The 19,134-nt window shown below is 46.3% G+C and overlaps 1 protein-coding gene across 4 annotated transcripts in view; it reads right to left on the bottom strand.

Moving 5' to 3' along the window:
- lrfn1 (leucine rich repeat and fibronectin type III domain containing 1) overlaps nt 1-17,872 on the bottom strand; it is an 84,381-nt gene extending 66,509 nt beyond the window's left edge. For 2 of the 4 annotated variants that reach the window (XM_029170914.3, XM_029170918.3), the window contains exon 1: nt 16,445-17,872. The gene's annotated coding sequence lies outside the window, so the exon portion shown is untranslated. Of the gene's footprint in view, nt 1-14,116; nt 15,549-16,444 lie in introns of those variants that run through there. The other 2 variants (XM_029170916.3, XM_029170915.3) reach the window with 2 other exon arrangements.
- Between the last annotated feature and the right edge of the window lie 1,262 nt (nt 17,873-19,134).

Genomic DNA, 19,134 nt, shown 5'->3' with positions numbered 1-19,134 from the left:
AACACAGCAAAGGCTGAATTTCCAGCCCAAGCCCCCCCATAGCCATTTTGTGCAGTAGAGAGATATCACCACAGCATATAGGAAGAAAGGCCAGAGTCCCGTTTTAATACTTCATTCGGAAGTCACTGCTGGTAAGCGATCTTCGCACCCTCTGCATACCAATTTGCGCCGACGTCGTCCTTGAGAAGCATGTGATTAATAATGGATCCAGGGTGACTTTATGCCAATAGCTGTAGTCAGCTGTAGCGCCGTGAACTGCAACACTGGCTTTGAATAGGCGCCCGCTTCCATCTCCGCGGCCTCCAGCGCCTCTGCGTGTTTAAACCACCCGTTGAAGGGTTAAATTCTGCCACGTTAAATTAAACCCCTCTCGCGGTTTTCGCGGCAACACAATACGGGAAATTGATGGAACCTGATCGTGGTGGCTGCGCGCATGCATCCTCGCTCTGCGGAGCTGGATTCTCCAAAAAAACATTTTCCTCTCAGGAATACAACCTTCACACAGGACGCGGGATCAGAAGCAAAAAAGTCCTTTGTTAATGAATGTTAGTCTCCTTATTGTTTGGAGATATGGCACTGGCAAATTCTCAAAGGATTTCCCCACCTTATTGTTATCCCCCTATAATAAAATCAGTTAAACGAAACAGCTGTCAAATTAGTATTTGGGAAATTCAGTCCAAAGCCTTCTGCTGTGAATCAATCTGCTGCCCCGTGTTTCTGAACTGATATTGCGTGGCTCCGCTCCAAATTTAGATGCATGAAGGAAAGAAGCCTGCTGACAGTAACGCGTGCGTCACTCCTCCTTTGGATGCATCTTCATTTGTGAGTGAGATTGTGTGCCCAGGAATATGACATTTTATTCTAGCCCCAGTGTGATGCGGGAGAAGTCAAGCAGATGCAACAGTGGTTACCATGTGAATGGGGCCGTATAGGACGAATGCATTGGGACTTCAGACTCGTGCCAGAGGCCGCGTCTGCATCTCATAATGAAGCAAACTAAACTCAAGGACTAGTTTAGAATCCAAGAACAACACTGCATTGATGAAAATGCACATTAAGATGTTAACAGCTTAATGAACTGAAAGGAACATGCCTGGTCCTCTGCTGTCTGCTTCTGCAAGGCGTCTGAGGAGCACCAGCCCTCCCCTCCCCTCCGCTTTCATATTTCCTTCAAATCTGATCTGGCTCTGTCATCGAAGGAGGCTCAAGAGTTCTTCTGTGCTGTACGAACTACTTTCAAAACGGACGGGCAGATGGAGCAAATCGGGGAAATGGTGGATGGAGAAATCGTCGGCTGAATTACAAAAAGGTGCCTTTATTGGCACTTAGCTGGTTGCTATATGCGGTACATTGTAGTGACACACACCATTTGGTCTAATGGTGGTAGAGCTTTAATTCTCTACTTCCTTGAAATAGAAATGTTTACTATCCTTCTCCCGTTTCATTGGCAGGTGCGGACGAGTCAGGTTTGCAATCGAGGCTGGAAACGACCGAGCCTTCGCTGCAGCACGTTGCTGGATACAGTCAGAACAACGGATGCCTGAGAGATGGGACCTGCCACTGAATCCCACATTGTGCAGCCACGAGACTCACAGGCCATGTTGATTTACTGACAAAAACAAGGTCCCTCCTGTATGAGTCAACGCTGCTGTGAAGCACCGCTCCAACAGGATCTTTTGCTCTTTACTTTGCCACTCACCTCTCAAAGGCAATGGCTCGGAAAATCGGGATGTCTTTAAAAGGCAATGGAGACTACAAGGCCATTATACATTTCTTATCCTACTGACATCACGGCCCCGACAGGCTGACATATAGGGTCACTGCCTTATTACTTTCTCATGAGCGCCGCGGTCCAGACAAAGAGACAGCCATCATGAAGACGTCATTTAGGAAGGGTTTACCTGGGTAGATCCAGTGTCAAGCCCAAGCGCGACTCCTGTCATGAGCATTTACAGGTTGTAGATTGTCGTCTTTGCAGAGGCTGGAGAGGACAGACAGATAATATTCGGCGGCACCTTCATCTCCATGTTTTCATGATAATCCAATCGGTGATCGGGCTCCAAGAAACCACCTTTAAACGACGCCGTGCACCACGAGAACATGTGGTCAATAGTCGGTGTACAGGACTTACCTCGCTAAGCCGGCTTATGCTTTGGCTCATAGCACTTCTTAAGCCTCTTAACGAGTAAGCTCAAACTGAGCTAATTATTCACGGACAGCCTCCGTCTTCGGGAAGAGGAACGGGACGATTCTTAAAATCAGGGATGTTGTCTCGCAACACGCGGAAGCTGCTCGTTCTATCCACAGGAACAGCCGCTGCACCTCCGCTTCACAAATCACAAAATCACCCTTTACGTTAGCTGTAAAGGACCTTCCGCCAGGCCTTTGTCTCCCACAGTCCTTTGCTTCTCACTCGGCTTACTAAGCCTAAACCGCAACGCTGCTGTGATATCTTGATATTTTAAATTAAAACCATAAGTCAGCTGTGGCTGTGATTTCTCTCGTGTTTTCCAGGCCTTTGTCCCCAAAGATGTAAAAGCTGACTCACACTGTTAATTGTTATTCGTCTTAATATGGCTTTCCCATGTGCCTTTGTCATTTTAATTTCGCCACTTCAAAGTCTTTTTAATGGTGCTTTTTTTCCCTTCTGTCATCTTGCTCCCTGTCACCAGAAACTGGAACCTTTTGAGACCAGAAATGGAGGAAAAAAAGTCCCGCGTTTGTCAGGATTTTTTAACTAATTCTCCATTTCGAGGCTGCTAAAACGAAATTAGTTCAAAGAGGAAACGCAGTGTGTCTGTGAATATATTACTGTACGAGCAAAACACGTCACACTCATTTGATCACATATCTTTATATTAGTACGGCAAAGAAAAGACTGATCACAGTAGTGTGCACCTTCCTCTGAGCTACCAAAAAACAGTGCTATTATTAGTGTAGAGCCAATACTTTATTACATTTACATTTCTAATCCTGACTAATCTTCGTTTTCCTGGCACCGCCTCATCAATTCCTGCAGATATGTAAATTGCTTCTTGTGGCACTTCATCACCTGCCACGCTGACAACTTCATAAATGCATCCTGTTTATTAGCATATAACCTAAAACTCATTTATAAGAGACAACTGGATCACGTTGCAAAATGTAAACATCCATTTCCATGTTAAAATTCCACACTAATCCGATCCAATTTACTGTAATTAACAGGTTTCCTACAGAGACTAACTCAAACACATCACTGTAGGCGACCTTTTGTATAGGAACCTTGAAAAGCTACTCATAACATAATATAACAGGTAGACAGTGATAGAAAACATGCATTTAGTGCTTCTGGGGAAATAAAATAGGTGCATAAATTGTTTGCATGAATGGTTGTAATGAGAATTTATGATATAGACAAATTAGGCAAAAGTCACCATCATCTTTCTCTGCAGTGTGGCTTGACTGTGCTAAAGAAGACGCAGCACATACAGCACAAAAGGCTGAAGGACACAGCTGAGGTAATAATATGTGGTCTGACTCAGTACCTCCTCTGTGACTTATTGAAGTAAAGAAATGGAAGTAACAACACATTTTTCATACTTGATTTGAAGTATAAAAATTGTTACTGTAACTTCACCTCAATTTCAATGAAATTTGTCTGAATGTTTAGCAAAATAATGAATTCATCACTTTGGTATTTTAAAAACTATTCTGATTGACCATTGTCTGATAAAAACTAAAACGCACAATTTTCTTTGATCATCCTGTCTTTTATGCAAATCCACTGTAACTGCTGCCTCTTTTCTAACCAAAAAATTATCCAGCTGAAAATATGCAACTATTTTGTATTGAATATGAAATTACCTCAATAAACATATAATCTAGATGCTCACTGACTCTTGGGGCTAATTGCACTGAACCTTTTTGACTCCTCAGGGATGTTAAATTGTAGTAATTGTAGGCAGTAACAAAGCTGTGCACTGAATCCAGCACTGCGTGGTCAGGGCATCACAGTGCTCGCACCGCTGCTGCATTCATGTTTATATCAGTTAGACATCACAGTTCGTGGTCCACAAAACTTCATTTAACCGGAGCCAAATCATTTGGTGGCGATTGAGCGCGCTTGGACTAGAATGACAGAGGTGCGGGCTCATTAGCCATATGTTAGCTCACTGATTAAAGGCAGGCGGAGAGGACGACTGACCTGTCACACGCAGAGGTACAACACTTTTGGCTCAGGCTGCTTTCAGTCAAGTCTCCTCACTGGTTATTTAATTAGAAGGAACGGTTGATTTAAAATGGCCCGCTCGCCAGCTCTCAGCCTACTTTGAAAAGAAGCGCAACTGCTCGTCTTCATCATCACCATCATCAATCTCTTTGAGACAAGTCTTTAGGGTTTTCAATGATAGGCTGAGCTGACGTAAAGTGAATCCAAGTGTCCTTTAAAATGACCTTCCTTCCATATACTGATAAGAGCGTGGGACTTTTTTAAAGGTTGTTTTCATGGTTGAAGTCAGGGATGGAAAAGATAAAAACAAGGCGTATCACAATTACTGTACATGGCACACACTTCATCCAGCTGACCACCAGGATGCTACAAGACACACACCGAAAAAGGTTTGAGAGATGTTTGCTGCCATGGCAACGCAGCAAATACTGTAGCACTGATGTGACTTATCCGCCAACCTGCAAAAAGAAGAAAGAGGATTGGCCACAATACACCGCGAGTGAAATGAAACTTGTGTTGTCGCCAACAGGCGTGAAAGTGATTGAGTCTCCGGAAGGAAGAGCTTCTCCAAGCGCTGTCATTGTGCATCAGCAAACTTTTTTTGGCCCACACTGGACGAGTGCTGAGACAAAATATGTCACACGGCTTTAGGGCACGCGGCATTAACTACGAGTTCAATGCCAATCATTTGTTTACACGTTTGGATCTGAAAAAGAAATTTCTCGTGGCAGCGTCTAATATAATGTAGACAGAAACGTCAATGAGCACCGTAAAATGCACGACAGAATAATACGTCTCTTCCCCACAGCCACTCCAGTGACAGCCAGCTGCCAAACGCCTCGCTCGCTCAGATGTCTAATCTGGAAATTACTGACGTGTCAGAATTCTGAGGCATTCTCAACATTCGTGAAAAAATTCTGAATTACATGAGTGAATTTGACACTCAGGGTTGTACGATACTCCACAGTCTGCAGCGTGTGGACGCATGTCCCTCCAGTGTCTTCTTGTTGACAGCGACTCGAACCTTCAAGCTATTTATTGAAAGGCTTGGATAAGACGGGTACAAGGAAATGAATGAAGTCAATGTATCAGTCTTACGAGGCCAGAGTTGACAACAGGGGCACAAACATCCAGGGTCTCCTCTACTTGCCTGGTGTCGCACCCTTAACATTAATAAACTGCGTGCAAGACTGTGTTTATGTAGAAGGCATAGCACACAATTGTAAAGTTTCACTCGTCCATGTTGTGAGGTGTTCAGGGACAGTACAGAGTGTGGGTCATTAATATGTTGTGTCCAAAAGTGTTCCAAGTTGCCGAAACACTACAAAAACATCTGTTTTGAATTAATTTTAACATTAACTGGAAATCCCATTAAGAACATACCTTAAACCATAAGCATGGATTGGTATTTAATCCTACTTAATTGGAGTCAGGCAGAGTACTGTACAATGGCTGCATGTACTGGTTGAGGAAACTTGCCAGATGCAGATTAGTTGAACACTGATAAATGTTCCATCCTCTCCTTTATGTGTTTAACTTACAGTATAGGACTGCATAAACTGGATCTTCAGTACAGTAAAGCACATTCCATATACAAGTACAAAGGCAAACTTGAAAAATGAAGGAGAAACACGTCATTTTGAGTTCTACGCTGTAGTACTAAATAAGACACAATGGGAACTCTTGCCGGCCACATGTCTTATCACAACCATTCAAACGACTACCGCTCCCTAACTGTGGATCAAAGGGGCAACCATCTGCTATTACTGAGCCGGTCTCTCTTTCAGTTGGAGCAATTCACAGGCCTGTCTGCTTCTCATGCACAACCACAGCTTTATATCCTCCACACACACACACACACACACGCACGCGCACACACACACACACACGCACACGCACACCAAAGGCATGTTTGTCTTGTCATCAGTTTAAAATAGTTTGTTGAAATGCTAAAACAGCAGCTGAACGCATAAAATGAACCATGTTGTGGTTGTCACGTCTGCCTCACAGCAAGAAGACCCTGTCGCCCTGTCCATATTACCTCCCCACGTACCTGTGAGTTTTCTCCCACAGGTTAATTGGAGATTTTAAATTGCCCGTAGGCGTGAGTGGATGTCTGTGTAAACCGCACCTCTCCCCGGGCAACAGCTGGAACGGACTCCAACATCAACCTTACAAGGACAAGATAGGTAGATGATGAGTGAGTGAGTGAGTGAGTGAGTGAGTGAGTGAGTGAGTGAGTGAGTGAGTGAGTGAGTGAGTGAGTGAGTGAGTGAGTGAGTGAGTGAGTGAGTGAGTGAGTGAGTGAGTGAGTGAGTGAGTGAGTGAGATAATCAAGTGTCATTTTAAATTATGACATCTTTTTAATAGAACCAATGGGAATAAAATACTCCCCGTCTTCACTTATGTAGCTCAGTGAAAGTACATGTTAAATAAAGCAGTGAAATGTAGTGAAGCGTGATAAGTGAAGCCACTCACACTGGGAAACAAACCTTTTGGTCTCAGGGTTGATTTAAAGAATGTCAAATAAATGTCAGACGAATGTAGTACAGCAAAAAGTTCAATATCTCTCCTGACGCGCATTGAACCACACATTTGTGCAGAACGGTAAACCTGAGAGGGGCCGACGTCGTTACAGAGCAGTGACTCAGGCTGAGGAGGTGAACGACACATGCAGCTCTGCAGGGATGAGCCCGAGGCCTTCAACCGGCCATCCATCCATCCATCCAGACGTCCACGAGGAGCCACACACTTCATGAATGTCCTACATCACTAATCCCAGTCAATAGACACCCAGCGCGCGGCCGCTACATCCAGCCGCCGTCTATCAAGTGTCTGGATGGAGAGGGTAGTTTGTCAGACCCGTCTAATAAATGGATCCTACTGAAGCCTGTCAAACTGCATCATCAATAACTTTTAAGCACGGCTGGCTCCAGAAGCATCCGGCTGTTGCTTGCTGGGGGATAATCACTCCTTAATAAGATGATGACTTTACATCACCAGGCTGGTTTGTTACTCAGCTAACCGTTGGTTGGTATCAAACCGTAAAGGCTTTCACGACGTTTCAAACCCCCCCCCCCACTCACGCGAGCATGATTTACAGCTGACCTTCTACCGGGCATTGTTTTCTCCGACGTGAGCTCGCTCGGCATGTCTCAATGCATCTTGACAGACAGGTGAGTCGAGGGCTCGGGCTGCTATGCCACTGCTGTTTTTCTTCCAGCCGTCAGCTCTGAGTTGGTTTTGTTGGGTTTTGTTTCACATCTCATGTAAGTCATCGTCAAGCGCCTAGCCTCGGACTACGGACGGCCCCCCACGTCACCAAACGTTCAGTAAAATAGAGCAAGGGGGGAAGCAGCATTGCTCGGGGATTGAACTAGGGACCTTCTGCTTCCCAGACCAAAGCTTTACCTACTGAGCTACCAGGCAGCCTCATCATTGAGCTGCTTTGCCTCGTGTAGTCGAAGCGCACCAGCCGAGGAACCGGGCGAATGCCCTTTAAAGCGTCCTCCGGTTGGTTAATTGGACTCCAGAGGGAGATTTCCAATTTTAATACAGCAGTGCTGCTTTCGCAATGACCAGCGCTCGTGCAAGTTTAGAGGCAAATCCCCAACCCTGACATTAGCGCATGCATTTGCCAGACGGGCTTAGACAGAGCACTGCTCAGCACTCATGATTAAGACAACAGAGTCAGAGCAGCTGAAGATTTGGCGGCGACCTGCTCATCCCAGGATCCATCAGACCGTAAGTGTCCTACAGAGAGAGAGTAAAAAGCTTCGAGTCAGTGCCTTGAACCTATTTCCATTTATCTAGGACACTGCATTTACTGCAGCGTACAGTAAGATACTGTCTTTATTCTGGAGCGCTCACACAGTCACCGCGGCAATTTCATCGCGGCGAATGCTGAAATAGTACTTTTTGTTGCATTGTATCTCTATAGCAAATAGGCATTACCGAGCTTTAAGCCCTGGTAGAAGGTGCAGAGATTGTACTATTATACTCTTTTTAAGCCACATTTGGTTAAAGCTGCATTGTGACCTGACAGCTCTGCACAAAGCACCGAATACACTTGATCCACTTCACATGAGGTTCCGCTCCTAAAAGAAATCCAGATAGTTCTTTTTTGGATATTGTCAGCGCTCCACTAAAGGACAGGCACAGCCACAGAAAAACGTTTTGACAGAAATCCTCCTTGAGGCGAAGGGATTTTTATTTTTTTTTTTCCATGCATCTAGCGTATCGCCGTTCACTAAACGGTGCAACGCTTGCGTTTTAATCACGGCACATTAGAGAAGTCAATTAAACAGCGACTGCACTGCCGTTAAACAGCCTTATGCTGTATGTCGTGTTTTCCTTGGCTTGTCCGTCAGTTGCTTTAAAAAATGCTCATATCTACAAATTAGCCAAACACAGAGAAGCCTCCAACTGTAACATCACAGAAACAGATACATACGCACGCGCTCATGCAAATACTGGATTTGGGGACATAATTAGACACTGGATGGTGATGGTTTCCTAAGCAGGTTTAAAAATAGGGCTGGGTGGTTAATTGAATTGTATTTTTAATTATGATTTTGGCTTGCACTGATAATGGGAAGCAGATAAACAAGATAGAGGGATTATTGTGCCATGTTCACACGGATGTGCCTGGCTCGCCTCGTTGTCTCGCCATTTCCCTTCGCAGAAGTGCACTCCCGCTGCTCCCTAAAGCCCAAACTCAATCTCGGCCGGTGCCTCGTCGAGTCAGATTCAACACAAAAAGACGGTTCACTTCGCCAGCGGAGGCCTGTTAGTGTCGCACGGGCAAAAGGTGACGAGTCAAGCAAGGAGTGAGTGAGCAAACGTTCCAGGTTAAACGCGGGAGAGTCCGCGATGCTGTTGTCTGACGAACGAGTAGCGGCGCGAGATCTTTTCATCATTGCTCTGTGTGGGCAAATAAAGGCTTGTTTGTGAGTCTGTGTCGGTTTTACTGACTTCTGAACAAGTCACTGTGCAGCTTTAGCTTTAGATTCTGAGAACAGTGAACAGACTCCTGCAGATTACATTTCATTTAATTCTGTAAGCCTTGTGTGTTTTCTTAGTTTTCCTTAGTACAAGCAGTTACCTGTAACTACCCCCGAGTCTTAGGATCTAAAATGCATCATGTTTGTTGCTTTTTTGCCCATTGCTTCAAATAGTATATTTCAAATTCATCTGATGTGACCAATAACAGATGTAATAACGATTTAACATTAATTCAAACCTATGGGGGTCGAACATGTGACCTACACTTCAGTCTTGAGCCGATTCTTCTAAGGTTTGTGGTCTGAGAGTCTTTAACGAGCTAAATCAACTGTCTTTCCACAGGCAGCAGTGTTGAGAGGAGTCTTTTCACATAGAGTTCCTGATTGTTGCGCGTCGATACTTTGAGAGAAAAGCGAGAGAGTCGAGAGATCAATCAGCTAAACACAGCCTTTGATTGCTCATCTTTACGAGATTTGTCCGTCTGTGCCAACACTGCACAGGTGAGCAGGGCCAAACAGACGTGGGGATGATTCAGGTAACGCTGAGCTCAGATCAGTCCGACACATGTCTACCATGTATCGGAAGCCACTTCAGTCTACTGCACTTTATTAACAAGCGCAAACAAAATGATAGATTCTCATACAGGAAGCAGCGTGGCGCTTAATGGGATAGAGTCGTTTAAGATCTACATGAAGAATAATGATCATCACAGGATCTGGGTGAAAACTGAATACGGACGTGTTTTTTTGTGGGTTAGGCTTATGCATTTCCTATCAACTAAAACCGTTTTTCTTGACTTTGAAGCTCCCGTTTCCACGTCTGCAGACTTTGGTGAAATTTGTTCAGACAAAGCAGTCCATGGCGAGGCTCTTAGTGTTCTCGCTGTGAGCGGAGCCGCTGTTAACGGCTTAGCGGAAACGTATTAAAAGTGAACAGCAGCTGTGGAGAAGTGATGAAATTAGAACGTTTGATGCAGGTCTAAAAAACAAGTCTACCTAAACTGTGTCTATCACACAATGCAAAACATCTAAAACAGCAGATGGACATTAGTTGCACTGCAATGAAAGAGTTTCACAAATGCATGTTTAAAAAACTATATATACAACTATTAGAGTTGCACAGGATTTTAATTTGCAGGTCACTGTGGCTCAGTGAATTGTGGCTGATATACAGTAGATGATGCAGACCAAACAGTAGACGCAGTCCGGACTCCAACATAATATAATTCAACATGTCCAAAATCATCATAACGCTGAGTCAAGACTTTGTGAAACAGCTTCAGCAAAGCCCCGCGTTATAACCTTCATGAAGAGCGTTTGCAGCAGAACTGTTCTCCTGCTTACTGTGCCATAAAATGCATGTTAGCGAAAAAATAGGTGGACATCAATAGACAGGATCAAGCAGAGCACTGAGTCACTCCGAAGAGAAGCTCCAGCTGTAAGAGGTGAATAATATTTTGCGAGTCTGTGCTTCTCGCTCTCTCTCTCTCTCTTTCTCTCTTTGTGCCGCAATGCAACTATGAAAATTCCACACAGTCCTGGACTTTTCCTCACCGAGGCCCCGCGAAAAAAAGATCGACCCCGAGGAACAACGACATTAAAAAAAAAGTCGCCTAAGTGAAGCATTAATGGAGTGAACTCGCTATTGGAAACAGTAGATCAGCCAGAACTTGTGTAATTAATGCGTGAGCTCGCGTGAACAAATTGGAAACAACAAATCTTCAAGCGTTCGGCCGCCGCTGATCCGAGGGATGGATTTTTCCGAGCCGGAGTTCAGGCTCGGTGTCAGGAACAAATCCACCCTTCTTAGGTGTCCTTCCACTCATGTGTGCGTAATCATGTGTTGATCGATGCCACATTCTGCTTACTTAGGGAAAACCAAAATGAAATTGACCGCGCTGCATCAACTCTTCTGCTGCTACAGTAGATTACCACAACTTTTGCCTCTTCAACAGTGATTTGCCGCTTGACTTTACCATAACTTCCGATATTGTTTTGCAGCGCGACGAGGATATTTCTTTAATATAACTCGTCGCATTTGCAGAATTACGACGACTACAGGAGCGTTTCTCAGCTGCGCGTTAAATCCTGTGTAAAGAGAATGAGCCCAGTGTATTTCGGGGCCGTAAAGCTCTCGATTGCTCTCGGAGATTTAAACAGCAATAATCTGCACCTTTTGCAGGAACACTGTGAAAGCACCCTGAGATAGACCTGCCACTGCAGGTAGCTCCTTAAAAAAGCGGATTATCAGCAGGCGAAGCTCGTGCGCATGTTAGAGAAACAACACATGCCCCAAATACTGCCATGAAGTAGAAGCGCTTCAGATATTATTAATATTCTGCTGCTGCAGTTTCTTTGAGCCTCATCTCTATTGAGCTGCATATTTTTGCGGTGCTCAAGCTTAGACTGACAGTTTCCCTCAAATGCATTAACTCTGGGGACATTTAATTAAGACTTTTCCACTATAGTCCCTGCTCCGTAAGCATAAGCATAAACAAACTCTTGGAATTAAACTCACCCCCATGTAACATGACAAATACTCTGTTCACAGCTGTTCCAGAACAAGATTCACAGACTTGTTTTGCTGCCGCTGGCCTGAGATATTATGAACGTGTCTCTATTCAAATCAGACGGTCGGACAATCGGAGGAAACCTCTTTTCACTTGTTGTCACTCAGGCCAAAGGGGTCAAAGTCAGGACATAAATGTTGGTTCCCCTGAGTTGAAAATAGAACGTTTTAATCGGACCAGCAACGGCTGCACAGTGATATACCGTGGTGCTGCATTATTTAATGGGACTGTGGGGAAGATGGTGTTTACGCGCATTTCAAAGCATGTCGCTCTCTTAATTGGCTCCCTCCAGAGAGGTGACGGGCGGCGGCGGATATCGATCAGATGACCAGATCCAGCTACTAAAAAGCGGGCGAAGCTGCGTCACCTTTGGGTGATCAACGCGCCGCGGCTCCGGAAACCCGCAGACGTCTTAATGATATCGCAGCCCTGGATCGGAGTGACCCCGCTGAAGGCGGCGGCGCGACGAGCCGCTGTGTCGGGCTGAAGGCGACGACTGCACATCAGAGGGTCTCGGAGGGAGACAGATGCCACCGATGACTCCCGCTTCCAAGTCAACAGAAGGACGGGGCGAGCGAGCGGGCGGGCGGGCGAGCGAGCGGCCGACCGCGCCGCGCGTTCGGGCCTCGCGAGGATAAAAACGCGCAGCTCCGGCGTGAGTCCAGATGCTCTCCAGCAGGTGAACCGCTTTCCCAATTACATATTTGTGTCAGGACACTAGCTGCTGTAAACAGGTTGAATACATTAGGCCTGGATTAAGAGGGTCTGAGCGCCGTGCCCAGCTGGGCGTCTGCCACTGTTATCTATCTATCTATTTATCTATCCGCCCTCCAGCTCCCGGAGCCTCCTGCAGGCGGCTGGTTTCTCCCCCCGACATCAGGCTCCGCATTGTACATTCCGGTCACGGCGCGACGCTCCGTTTCACACGTGACGCGCGTCCCGTCGCGGGAAAAGGAGCAGCGGCGGCCGCGGCGGCGCAGCCGTGCCGCCGGTCCACATACAAAGCGTTTGTGTTGACGCCGATGTGCTGCAGACGCAGAGGAGGCGTGTTATTACCTGCTTGTTACTGAGTGGGGACGCGAATGCCCCGACACAAGCGAGCAGGAGTCACACAGCGAGGCTGCGCCGGGTGATTGGCTCCTGGTCAGACCTGTGCCAGGCTTTTTTTTTGGGGGGGGGGGGTCGCTTTGCTCTGCTTTTCCATTTTCTTTCATCCTAATTTACCGACTGATTACCTGCAAACGTATGTTACTGAACCACTGACCGATTTCATCTAACACTCGACTAATGAAGTCCAAACATGCAAAACAGTCTTTTTCACCCTGTGACTTCAAATTTCTCAACTGTGGACGATTACGGTCACTTAAGCAGGCTAATATACGCAACTGTTCGTGGACACCTCCCATAAGTGATCATTAGCTCTTCTTATGACATAAAGTATCCAGGCAGTAAGTGCTTAGTGCAACATTTTAGTGCTCTTACCTTTTGCTGCTTTTGAACTTCACGATGCAGTAAAGTTAAAAAGCAGAAAAGTGCTTTCTGCCTCCCGAGTCCTCTGTGTTATTTACGTATTTCCTCCAGCGTTCGGAGCCTTTACTTCTCAGCCCTTAAACCACTACACTCCTGCCTTTAAATAAAACAATAATAACCGCATTGCAAAAGGTTTCGCTGTAGTTTAATTGCCTCAGACCTTTGGTGGCCACTCCTTTGATCCTACTGGCTAGCTGTAATTACACCGTTTCTCCCGCTATTTTTCATGCATCTCCAGCACTAAATAACATGACTTGCCCTGGGAGAAACATCCATCTCATTCTGTCAACTGTTAGCAACTTAATTAGTACTTATTTTCTCCCTCCATTGAAAGGGAAGCACGAGCGCCGGGCCTGGCTTCCTTCAGGTCCGCCGACATCACACCCCTCGCTTCCCTCTTGTTTATTCTACACAACTGAATGCAAAAGCAATTTTTCGGAGCCCAAATGAAAATCCTTCCCACAATGAGAGCAGTGACCCCTCTCAGTTCCAACAAACTACCCACACCTCGGCCTCTAAGAATATCACACGGCACCTTGACGCCGCACACGAGTGTCCGTGCTGTTCAAGCAGCCGACGTCACGCGCGCTAACGGAACCCGAGACCATTCGGATGCGGAGCTGTGGCTCAGAGTGGCCTGAAACATAATCATCTTTGGAGAATATTCATTTTGCAAATGTCAAGCTGCAAGGATGACTCACTGTAAATGGCTATTTTAATATTCTTGCACGGAGAACAAACACAGTCTATATAATCTGTTATTAAGCCTTTCATACTCTAAAATACAGATCAATTGTGCTCACTGTGCTGTTGCATCCTCGCTCCTGCGGTGGCTGATAACCCTCCGTCGGTCCCGTTTTCATGTAGCTAACACATGACACCAACACCATGAACAGCTGCTGTAACACAATGCAACAGAATGGCAAGGCAGAGAGATCCCATTAATCTCACCCCACGGCCCATATACAGCAACCTAGAAAGCTTCAAAAAAAAAAAAAAAAAAAAAAACCTCTGCACACACGCCATTGTCACTTCCCCTCCATGCACAACCTGCTGAGACGCGAATTTGTTCCGCAGCCGCATCCCGCCCGCACCAGCGCTGCTAAACATGGAAGTGTTGGCAATAACGCGCGGTAACGATAATGACCATCCTGCCTGATTTCATTAGACAAACACATGACAGCGCGCGCTGCTGAGCTTCTGCTGTAGCGTCCTGACGAGCCAAAGATGTGATCGTCGCTATTTACTGCTCGTCAGAAGGAAAATCTAAATCCCCGGGACCTGCGTACGTGCCGCGCGCCCTGCTCATTCAAATTACAAATCCAATAACACCCATGGGTATCGGCCTCCTGGAATAAACCTCATTAGCCTCTGGTTTTGGGAGCCTTTTCAAGTCCCCTATGTTAAGACAGCTTTAACCAACCGCTGATTTAGATTTGCACCATGCAGTTGAAAGTTCAGGCCCCAACTCGTGCAGACACACTCAACACAACGGTGAGAGCTTCGCTAGCTGGGGAACATGAATGTGCACCGTTCTCATTATTGTTCTTAGGCTCCATCAAAACAAGGAAGCTTTGATGTCTACGTAGCTGAAGAGAAGAAGAGCAGAAGATGCATAGAGTCCTAAGCTCGCTGGGGGTGAAACGGAGGGGGTCTAAAGAAGGTGCAGCTGGTGGTAAGCTGCAGTAGCAATCCTTGCACGCCCTGATGTAGCCAGACAGCTGGCCCGTGCCTATATCTTCCCCGGGGGACGCCTTTGAAGGTATTATGCGGATAAAGCAGAGTTATATGAAAGATGTTCACTTGACTTTAGTGTAAGCATATTGACATCTAACCCCCACCTCAGTCGAAAAGATTTACAACTTCGCCGGCTCCACACATTCATCCTGGACCCTCATATCTCCCATCTGTTGTGGTCAATGTCATCGGAGTGATTGAACAGTATTTATAGGGGCCAGACGCCAGTTTTCTCTCCAGCCCCGCGTGCGCACAGCACAGTACTGTAGAATAGGTGGAGTGTAACTTCCTACAAATGCTGAGTTGCACTGGAGGCTGAGCTTATTGAGTAACAGGAAAATGATGAGAGGGGCTAAAAAAAATGTTCAGCTGCAGACATTACAGCCAGTGTTCACTCACGGAGCCCATGAGATCATTATCGCGCTGCATCAGTGCTTCTGTATCTCTTTATCATCTCCGAACCTGCTTCTGCTGATTGTCAAAAACAAAAGGTGTTCCAGCCCTCACTCACATGCACACGCACACGCACACGCACACGCACACGCACACACACACCAAAAGCAAGTCAACAAAAGCTGCACTTCTCCTTGATCTCAGCTCCACTGGACATCATTTAAGCTGTAACTCTCCACTCTCTCTGTGAACCAGCGCAACTGGCTCTGATGGGAGGATTTCATTGCTGCAGCTGCCTCTTCTTCTGCTGCTGCTGCTGCTGCTGCTGCTAATTTATGAAAAGTGTAGGGTCTCTGCGTCGCTCTGATGCAGACACACCCGGGCCGTTTCCACACTCACGGCCCCGTCTCAGTGAGAATTCAGAGCGTAGGAGCGTCTCTCTGTGCACAGTTTGGAAGCACGACCACGGTACAAACAAGGCTGTGCTGGGCCCACCGGACTCTGAGGCTGGTACCAGGACCGATATCACCATGAGACAGAGGCACGAACATACATCAGCATCCATCTCTGCTCCATTATACACTGTACACACACATAGATAGATAGATAGATGGATAGATGGATAGATAGATAGATAGATAGATGGATAGATGGATAGATGGATAGATAGATAGATAGATAGATAGATAGATAGATAGATAGATAGATAGATGGATAGATGGATAGATGGATAGATAGATAGATGGATAGATGGATAGATGGATAGATAGATAGATGGATAGATGGATAGATGGATAGATGGATAGATAGATAGATAGATAGATAGATAGATAGATAGATAGATAGATAGATAGATAGATAGATCAGGCCTGTTAGTCTATATTTAGTCGATCTGTGCAGCATCATCATTGCACACTGTTCAGAGGCTCACATTTAATCCGCACTTGTTTCACCAGTGTCAAAGTCAATTGCACATTTCTCACCAAGTCTAAGTGACTTACCAGAAGTGGGACTAATGAAGCAGACGCCGAAGGGTTGATCCTACTGCACATGATTTTCCACACACTTGTCTCCCAGGATAAATTCACCAGCGATCTCAGACGGTAGCGGGAGTTGATTTAATTCCACAATGTACGTTTTTTTTAACCCGTCCGTGAAGGCTGCTCAGGGTCCGTGCTGCAAAATCCAACGGACGCGATGAGCGGCAATCTGCTGCTTAAGTGTCATCAGGAGGAGACAAGAGGGGAAAGCCTGTATCTCCCAGTTACCTGCGTCCGGATACAACCCCACCTTAAATCCCAGTGCGATCCGACTGAGGCTTAGAGACGGAAAATGGAAAGCTGAAATCCCCACCGAAAAATCATCCTAAAGCTCGGGAGAGCCGGAGGCTTGCGTCCGAGCCGCCTTCAAAAAGGGGTTAAAGCGTCGGTACGTGGTCGTATCAAGTCCCGCCCGCACGCGTTTGTAACGTAGGAACACGGCGGATAAAAAAAAAAACAATAAATCTCAACGCCGCGAATAGCGGTGCAGATGGTGCGAGGACGCAAAGTGCAGTTTACGGAGCGTCAGATTGCGCTCTCAGCGGAAGAAAAAAAAACAGAAGAAGCGCCAGACGGTGCGAGGCTGGCGTCAGATTTCGAGCAGAAGTCCGTCAAAAAAACCACGAAGGTCGAAAACTCCGCGTTGATTCGGTCCCCGTGGTGATGGAAGCGCAGCTCGCGTCACGCCTGGTTCGCCGGCGGTTGTTTCGTGCTCGCCGTTACTGTGGCCATTTGTTGTCACAACTTCCTCCTTCGGAAGCGCAATGAAGGAATCCCACCAGCGCACTGATAGCGCGTCCTTCTCCCTCCTTCTGACACCGTGCGCACCCGTGCGCGGAATTAGTTTCCGCACGCGGCTTAATCTGCCAGCTGCCAAAACAATAAAAAAAAAATAATGAACCGATAAAGATTAAAAATCAATATAATATCCCGGAGGAAACGTTGGCACAGCCTCTTGCAGGGACGGGCCCGCAGTCCTGATGCAGGCGTCCACCTGCGCAATAAGAGCCCGATGTAAATGAAGCCACGTTGTCATGGCATGATGTCTGGAGCGGAGCGGAGCCAAGTGGCCGCTGGACAAATGTCTCGCTGTGAGAGGCGACGACTGACACCTTTCATGGACAGTGAGCACTGCAGCAACGTGATGTCATTTGTGGCTGCATTTTACAGCACGTGCGCGACAAAAAAAAAAAAAAAAAAGAAAAGTGAGGATTTCTTTTCCGGAGAGGAGGAAATGTGGGCTCGTATAGAAAAGGAGGCGCTAGGGGGTGTTTGTAGCGCTCCGGGATGGGCTGGCAGCTCCTGGTCCAGCACAAGATGCTGCAATGCTAGGAAAGGAAGGGATGGAGGGGGTGAGGGGGTGAGGAGGCTGGGGGAGAAAAACACATTCACCCCCCCCCCCCCCCCCCCACAGTTGTAAAACGTGTTTACTGCTGTGCGTTGAGCCCCTAATGAATAACCCCCTTTATCTTCTCATTCTTCTCAGCCTCAGAAAAAAAAAAAAAAATAATAACTTGACCACCCACACGTCTCTGACAGAACCTGCTCTGCCCTGCTCTGCTTCGAGACACATCTTGGACCAGATCAGTGGAAACAGAATATTCGGGAGCGTGCAGCTAAAAGAATCTAAACACGGAAATCCACCCACCGGAAGAAGGAGAAGAAAGAAGGGAGGAAAGACAAAACAACGTGTAATCCTCTCAGATTTGCTGAAGAAAAGCCAGAGTCAGACCGTCCTTCTTCACATTGTGCACATCTGCAATATCCCCTCTAAGAGGAGGATAACATGCTTTTAAGTGTATTTTTGTGCATAATCTGTTGGATGCACTTGGGTTGTATTATATGAATTTTGGAGATGAATGTGCAGCGTGAACGTAATGCTGATTTAAAAGAAGAGAACTACCTGCTGCACTGAAAAGTGGATGAGACGTTTGAGCATATTTTAAAAAGAGAGCCTCAAGTCGAGTCAAGAAGCTTATTTGTTTTGTTGTGCTTGCGTTTAAGTTGAAATAACTTGATGATTTACTTTAGTGCTCTCCGTGCCGATATGCTGTAATTATGCGCCGCTGAGATCAGTCACAACACAGTGTAAAATGCACATGAATGAACATGAAATCACTGGCAGTAGTGCACACGACATGTTTTTATCCTGACGAATGCCAGCAGAGGGTGTTCCAAGAGCAGGGGGGAGATGGGAAAGTCCAATTTGCCGGCTTTTTAGCTGTGGTGAGCCTGGATCGCGTGAGGGTGTTGGACCCAGCCAATCCTGGCTAATCTTTCTAGATTCGGCACCGTTTCTGACGTCTCTGGCTCCCGCTGGTCTGGTGCTGTAATCGCTTGCTTCGCTGGCACCCAAGCCGATTGTTTTGACTTCATCACTCAAAGCATAGTCAATTTACACTCAATTAATCAATTAACTCTTAATTGATACCAAAAGAGGAGCTGATGTTGTTGGAGGAAAGGGCCACACACAAAGGTGAGACACCTCCAGATTGTTCAAAATGGATCCGTGACAAATGGCTCCAAACTTATTAGATTCAAGCCAGCTTTCTTCTCTAGTGTGTGTGTGTGTGTGTGTGTGTGTGTGTGTGTGTGTGTGTGTGTGTGTGTGTGTGTGTGTGTGTGCGTGCGTGCGTGTGTGTGTGTTTTCA

The sequence above is a fragment of the Betta splendens genome, chromosome 13 (assembly GCF_900634795.4).
Source record: "Betta splendens chromosome 13, fBetSpl5.4, whole genome shotgun sequence".
NCBI lineage: Eukaryota > Metazoa > Chordata > Actinopteri > Anabantiformes > Osphronemidae > Betta > Betta splendens.
This window is presented reverse-complemented; position numbering and strand designations above follow the sequence as displayed.